Source organism: Alosa sapidissima, chromosome 3 (genome assembly GCF_018492685.1).
Source record: "Alosa sapidissima isolate fAloSap1 chromosome 3, fAloSap1.pri, whole genome shotgun sequence".
In the NCBI taxonomy this organism is placed as follows: domain Eukaryota; kingdom Metazoa; phylum Chordata; class Actinopteri; order Clupeiformes; family Clupeidae; genus Alosa; species Alosa sapidissima.
The window spans coordinates 943,313-951,262 of record NC_055959.1 but is presented as its reverse complement, the minus strand read 5'-3'; the positions used below and the strand labels follow the sequence as shown (position 1 = coordinate 951,262).

The 7,950-nt window shown below is 43.9% G+C and overlaps 1 long non-coding RNA gene across 1 annotated transcript; it reads right to left on the bottom strand.

The window, feature by feature from the left end:
- Positions 1-6,491: 6,491 nt before the first annotated feature.
- Positions 6,492-7,367, bottom strand: LOC121706187. The gene is made up of 2 exons (XR_006030983.1): positions 6,709-7,367; positions 6,492-6,628 (listed from the first exon to the last, which is right to left on the bottom strand). It is a non-coding gene; the product is annotated as an uncharacterized LOC121706187 (long non-coding RNA).
- Positions 7,368-7,950: the final 583 nt, after the last annotated feature.

The window sequence follows — 7,950 nt, the reverse complement described above, 5'->3', positions numbered from 1 at the left end:
AAATATTTTTAATTTTATACCTTCAGTGTTTTCCATACGTTGACTAATCTGTGGCTGGGCACCACGAAATCAAAACCGGCTACCACACATTGATGTTCTATGTTGTAGGCCTACTATTTAAATTAAAGATAAGAGAAAATAATTTCATTGAGCTGCACTTTTTACTCACACAGCCTTTCCTCGCCCCGCCCGCTCTCTCTCTCGTAACGAGCCCGCTGCTCCTTCTCTGCCTGTGCATTTAACAAAATATTCACGATTGTTGAAGGATTGTTGTTGCCACATAGAAGCACTGCATAGAACACCGTGGGCTAAATTGTTATTAAATCCGCTTAGCATCATGACCATGCTGCGCAAATTTGTTAAAAACTGCTGCATTAAAATTAAAGTAAACTCTGCTAAGGTCTTATCACAACATAGTACATTGAGGAGACTAAACTAAGTTAAGTTACAGTATGCAATCAAGCAGTATCTCAAAGCTAACGTTAGAATATTGTGTGGATGTCAAGTTTAGCATGCTTACTTGCAGCTGCTTGTATTTGTTACTCATGCAGAGCTCATTTTATTGACTCTGAATGTTTGCAAAATCCCGATGTAAATGGAAAAGTGTTTTCAAGACTCAAAAGTGCTTGTCCAAAGGAGAAGTATGAACTGTTATTTGAACTATGTTATCAATTGCATCCACACATCTGTTAATGTTAATTGCAAGGATTCCCACACGAACGTCTTAAAATGACAGGCACTCAATTAGACATACACTACTGAACTTTATTGAATGCTACCTCTGACTAAGAATGCATTACTTTGCACTTGTATAGTCTTTTATTTTGGAATCTTAACTCATTGAATGCCAAGCTGTTTTCGGGAACTTTGTCCTAGAGTGCCAGCAATCTAGACCATTGTTGATGATTTTTGTACAGCCACAGCATATTCTGTGTTATAGCTATGAACACATACAATGGCTCGATTAAAAGGTGAGACTTTAAAGGAACACGCCACCCAAAATCAGTAGTAATATATGTTATTACCTTAACTTTCACGAGTTGAGTCATACCTCTCCTGCGTCGGTATGTGCACTCAAACGCTCTGGCGCGCGGCGTGGATGTGTCAGCATGTTGCTATGCTAGCGGGCTCTGCCGTAGCCGTAGAGGGAGTAAGATGGCATTAATCAAACACATCCACGTTTTCCCTACTTAAAGGAGAATTCCGGTGTGATATTGACCTAAAGTGTATTGAAACATGATACCGAGTGTGAACGTATGTTTCATAGCCCATCTCGACTTGTCCCCTGCACTCCAAAATCTGGCGCTAGTTAGCCGATGCTACCAACAACTTTTTCAGTAGTGGTGCTTCGGCATCGGGCTAGCCATGCAAATAAATCACTGTTTTACACCCATTTACGAGGCTCAATGTATCTCCACACTTCATTGGTAGACTTCCTAGGGCCCTGACATTTAAAACGAGACATTGAGAACTTTGAAAAAGCACTGGTAGTTTACTTACAAGACGATTTATACAGACAGTATCTTCACGAAGTTTAACGTTTGCAGCCATCTTGAATTTAGTCACGATAAGTCGAGCAACGAGTAAGAATGAACAGGTATGATAAGGGATCAGATTCCAAAAATAATTCAGTGGAAATGCATGGATTCCAGTTGCTGCTACTGGAAGCAACTGGAATCCATGCATTTCCACTGAATTATTTTTGGAATCTGATCCCTTATCATAGCTGTTCATTCTTACTCGTTGCTGGACTTGTCGTGACTAAATTCAAGATGGCTGCAAACGCTAAACTTCGTGAAGATACTGTCTGTATAAATCGTCTTGTAAGTAAACTACCAGTGCTTTTTCAAAGTTCTCAATGTCTCGTTTTAAATGTCAGGGCCCTCGGAAGTCTACCAATGAAGTGTGGAGATACATTGAGCCTCGTAAATGGGTGTAAAACAGTGATTTATTTGCATGGCTAGCCCGATGCCGAAGCACCACTATTGAAAAAGATGTTGGTAGCATCGGCTAACTAGCGCCAGATTTTGGAGTGCAGGGGACAAGCCGAGATGGGCTATGAGACATACGTTCACACTCGGTATCATGTTTCGATACACTTTAGGTCAATATCACACCGGAATTCTCCTTTAAATACAGTTGCACAAGTAGTTGATTAAAAATGTGTAAGGTCACACAACATGAAACGTGACGATTTTCCAAGCGAATAAACAGGAGAACTACAATGTCTGGCGCAATAGCACTTGGGAGTACTTCGACCTAGGTAGTAATATTAATTAACACCTAATTGTAGATCCTATCCACCACAGAGTTAAGAATCCATGCTTGACCTCAGCCTCCCCCTCCCCTCTGAGCGAGAGAGAGGCACACACACTAGAGATGCGCTGATGGGCTATTATTTCAACCATAACTGCATAGCAAAACTTAGTCCATCCATCAGCAAAGTTTTTCAAAACCGCACCCGCCCGCCATCCGCTGTGTTTTAATGTATATGGGATGCGGCGCTGCTGACGTGAGGCTAGAAAGCTCTTGCCTGTTCTTCCTAGAAAGACTGATCCAATGCAGCAAATATATTAAAAGGCTAAAGTCCTACATTGGCTATGTTGTAGCCTATATCCCCAGAATATCAGCAGCAAACTCAGTCTCTGTCTCGCAAAACAGTCTCCAAATAAAACGCACATCGGCCTGTTGCCTATTCTGTGTGCCAATATAGTATATCGTCCAAAATGCTTGATTGCATTCTCCACATTTTTAGCTAAATTTTCATGTACCACATCAGCATTTTTGTTCCTTGAATCTTTTGTAAATTGCTTTACAATAGCGTCGGGCCCTTGTCAGCAGCCTTCGGTTTGCCTCTTTCCACTATTCACTCCTTCGTCTTCAACATTCCCTGTAGAATTCTCAATATTTTTGGCCTCAATGTGTCCAGTTACATAGTCTGTCTGTTCTTAGTCTTGGATTTTGTGAAATAAATGTCTAAATATCACCTGTTTGCTGCAGCTTCGGTCTGCACGTCCTTTTAAAACAGCATCTTTTTCTCTCTCGAGCATTTAATCTGCTGCCGGCTTGTCTCTCCACGTCGTCCAAAATGCTTGATTGCATTGCATTCTCCAATTTTTAGCTAAATTTTAATGTACCAAATTTTCATGTACCACAACTTGTCAGCAGCCTTCAGCTTGCCTCTTGCCACTATTCACTCCTTCTTCCGATGTAATTTTTGAGTCATCTACAAGATGTTTACACACACACATTCACCTCCGTAAATAGAACCAACGTTGACTTCAACCTGTGCTATATCCTAGATGAGACTGCCTGGGTTATTTTGTTTCGATATCAAACACATAGTAATTGTAGCCTTCAGGGAATAGGCATTTAAAAGAGAGACAGAGAGTGATATGACTCGTATGACTTCTACAAGCTCAATAACATCCACAGCGGAAAAAATATATAGTCCTAAGAAAAAAAGTCGAAAAACTTAGAAGGCAAGCAAGCAAGTTTGGCGGTTATAATGTGAACATGCACATTGCACTGTTGTGCGGTGGACTTTCGGAATGAATGGAGTCGGCGTTTCTTTAATATCGAGGCACTAGTTTGTCCGATCATCATGAATTGCGCTGTCTGTCTGAAAAAGACGTGCTCTCTTCCCATGCAGTCAAAATGAATGGGAGTCTTCAGAACAGGCTTGTCATAGTGTCACCCTGACATGCCAGTGCGTAAAGTAAAATGTGAATGACTTGTTATTTTATCAAGGATTTCTTTCTTTTTGCAAAAAATAAAGTACAATAGGCATTAATTAGTAGGCCAGCAGGATGTTGAAATTATGTGCCAAATTGCGTTTTTTATTACAATGATAAAATTGTAAAAGGACGTGACCGAAGCTGAGGCAAGCCTGGCAATAGGCTTATAGGCCCGACGGTAATTGTAAAGCAATTTACAAAAGATTCACTGAACAAAAATGCTGATGTGGTACATTCAAGCATTTTGGACGATAGGCTATATTGACACACAGAATAGGCTAGGCAACAGGCCGATGTGCGTTTTATTTGGAGACTGTTTTGCGAGACAGAGACTGCGTTTGCTGCTGATATTCTGGGGATAGGCTAAAACATAGCCAATGTAGGACTTTAGCCTTCCTTTAAGCTCTCGGTGGGTGCAAACCGTGTATTTCTACATGCCTCTGTTCCTGAGAAATTCCAAGCTAAACAGTGGCTAGTTCTCATCAAAATCGCTGTTTTTTTCTAGAAATGTCTTTCATGAAATATGAAGTGTTGCCTGTTACTTGCTTGTGTAAACTTTCCGGGAAGTGATCAGCGAGACCTGGCGAGACTGCCACCTAGTGATAGACCCATGAAAATGGCCTGGTTTTGACCTGACCTTTCAATGCGTCACTGATTCGACCCAAAGCGGCAACCGAGTTATGATAAAATGTCCAGATAAAATGTCCAGTTTTCATGAGTTTTCGATCGTCATATATTTCATTTCCATTCATCACAGAGTTCCCAAAATCACATATAAGGTGTGTTAGAGTGTCTAGTTTCGTAATTAAAAAAAAAAAGCTAAAAACGTAATATTACGTTTTTGGCACTCAACGCATGGGAAGGAATAACTTAATATTACGTTTTTGGCACTCAATGAGTTAAGAGCAATAAACATATTGCATTGTTAAAGAATTCATGTTTTTTTCATTCAGGATTCCAGACGACCCAAAACAAAAACAGGAAAAGTCCAAACAGGGTGGGTGGAGGGGGCCAAGGCAGGAGGGTCAGGCTGGCGGCCGGGTAGACGGCCGGACAGAGGCGGAGGGTCAGGCGGACGGCCGGTCAGAGGCGGAGGGTCAGGCGGACGGCCCGGTGGACGGCTGGACAGGGACAGCAATCAGGTGGGCTGCCCGGTGGATGGCCGGTCAGAGATGGAGCCAGAGTCGATGATGATGAAGTCTTTTAGACCCCACAAACATGAATGGTGTCCCCGTGTACGGGATGATTGGCCTATCAGAGCAGCCAGACCATTGCCAGTACACCCGGTTTACGGATATAGGTGACCAGTCTGTATAACAATAAACACCACTTGTCAATCGTTTTTCAAAATCTCTACTTGACTCATTTGTCCGCGAACTCCAGAACGCCAACCCATTGTCCGTCCGTTCGGCAGATCTGATCCAGCTCTGAAACAAAATCTTTTTGTTAGATAGATAGATAGATACTTTATTGATCCCCAAGGGGAAATTAAAGTTCTCAGTAGCAAACAGACATCACACACAACATGCACTTACAGCAGAAAGGGTAAATATAGTATAAGTATATACACATAACAAAACTCCACTGTACAATAGAGCAGAAGAAGCAGAAGATAAGAAAAACTAACAAAACTAAATACTAAGGGCCCGTCCCAATACCTCCCCTACCCCTAAATTTTTGCCCTAACCCTCGTTTTGGCGCGTGCACGTGTAGGGCTAGGGTGTCCCATTACTTTAGGGAGCAAGGGGAAGTGCCATTTCTTAAAATCATAGACTTAAAATCAACCCTCAAAATATAGCCAGGACCGATGCAGGCTTAAAACGAAGTGGGAGATGAAATTACCCAGGATACCGTGCGAGCTCACCGAGCCGGCCACATTTGTCATATATTTTCGCAAATAAGCATATTAAAATTTCGAAATATGTTGGAATATGTTAGTTTGATGCACATCTGATGGACTGTTGAGTTTTGAACACTAATGTTAGAAAATATCTCACGAAGCTATCTGACGATGTTCATGATATCTGCTGAGTGCTTTGAGAGTCTGCCCATCAAATAACGTTATATATCTGATCTGGGTAGTTTTGTCAGTATTTAAGGTGTGTGTTCTGGCATTCACATGAACACGTATATCTTTGTTGATTAACCAGACGTAGATAAACCAGCACAGCCCACACAACAATGACCGCTGGAACGGGCATGTTCCTGAATGAAAATAGTAGCAGGCTACTACCGGTAGACATGTCGGCGCTGTGCGTGACGTAGGTGAGCACGTTTGCTACGCTAATTTGTATATAGTGGTGTCCCAATTCATAGGGAAAGATCTTCACCTCCACTTCCCTTGTCAAGGGGGCTTTAATGTTGAGGGCAATCAAAACCAAGTGGAAGTTTTAAGGGGGGAGAAATGGGACGGGCCCCAAATATACTATATAAATTAAATTTTAAAAAATCCAGTGTGCTTGAGGATGATCAAGCATGAGACGCTTCCAGTGACAGGGCTGGGACTGGCCTGTAGTTCTGTGTGCATGGTAAGGTGCTCAAGAGAGTGTCATGGTGAAGGTGCAAAAAGCAGTCCAACAGTAGTCTAAACAGTGCAAGAATAAGGTCTAGAGACCAGCATAAATAATATGGACAAATAAGAGAGTAATGTATAATGTAGACAAGTGTGACCGCTAGGGGGCGCTGTTTGCCCCAGTTATAATCTACCCCAAGGAGCAACCACACCCGCCAATAAAACCCGCGCAGAGGCCAGCGTTTAGTAGGAAAGTATACAATTTTATTTTTAAAAGTAAACTCGCTGGTGCGGGAACCCTTGTGAGGGCCAAAAGCACTGTCTCGGTCCTGGGAGTCTCTGGGCACACTCCCCAACTCAGCAACCACACCGCCCCCGACTAGAAGTGAAGGCAAAGGGACAAATCAGGCTGGGTCAACCACTTGGCAGCCGGTCCTTCAATATTCCAGGCCAGCTTACCTCTAGTTGCAGCGGGGGTTGTCGTCTTGCTGCCACTTCACCAAAGGGGGCCTTGATCACAGCCTGCGGGTTAGAGGTCACTCACTGCAACCGTAGGAGGGATTCACCCTGTTGTGGGACGTCACTGCACACACACACTCTGGTCACACTCGGCAAATGTGAAGGGGGAAGGGGGGTCACTCTGTGTTCCGTCACAGCACACTGTGGTTCTCAATCGTGTCTGGTTTACGGCAGGCTGTGGACTTCGGTCTCCCAGGTGGTGGCCCTGGGACTAACAGCACCCTGGGGTTCGGTGGTGATGAGGGAGGACAGGCCAGCACTCCAAGGGGACAGTGTTGGCTTAAATCCTGGTAGAGACAGTTCAATAAAGCAAGCAGATACTCTTCAAAAGTCAATTGGCAGGTTAGGGCAAACCCCAATAGGGATGGACAGGCCAGCACTCCAAGGGGACAGCGTTAGCTTAAATCCGGTAGGGCGATTCAATGGGGCAGACAGATATTAGTCATAGAACAGCTAGCTGACTAGAGCAGACACCAATGAGGATGGACACCAATGAGGATGGACAGGCCGACGCTTCCAGGGGGACAGCGATAGCTTAAATTCAGGTAGGGGCAATTCAATGGGGTAGGCAGATATTAGCTATACAAGCTAGCTGGCTAGAGCCCGCACCAATGGGAATGGACAGGCCAGCGCTTCCAGGGAGATAGCGTTAGCTTAAACCCAGGTAAGGCAATTCAATGGGGTAAGCAGATATTAGCTATACAAGCTAGCTGGCTAGAGCACGCACCAATAGGGATGGACAGGCCGGCGCTTCCAGGGAGATAGTGTTGGCTTAAATCCAGGTAGGGGAAACTTAGTGAGGTAAACAAACATTAGCCATACGACAGCTAGTTAGCTAGAACACGCACCAGTGCAGATGGACAGGCCAGCGCCTCCAAGGGGATTGCGTTGGCTTAAATCCAGAGGGATAGTTCAACTAAGCAGGCGGGTGTCACACGTACAATTCACTCAAGCTGAGTAATAGCACATTGTTGTGGCTAGCTTCTCGTTTCCAATTAAGACGGCTAGTTCATCCAGTTAAACCAATCGATCATGCAGGGAAAGAATGGCTACTTAGCTTCCCAGCTGGGAGAGTCCGTGGCGTCTTCAGTCCCTCGTCTGTTTCGCCTAACACGCCAGAACCCGTGTATGGTTTCCTTTCTTGCTTCGTTACAGTCCGGCGGCCAGTGTAAATGCCTTCGG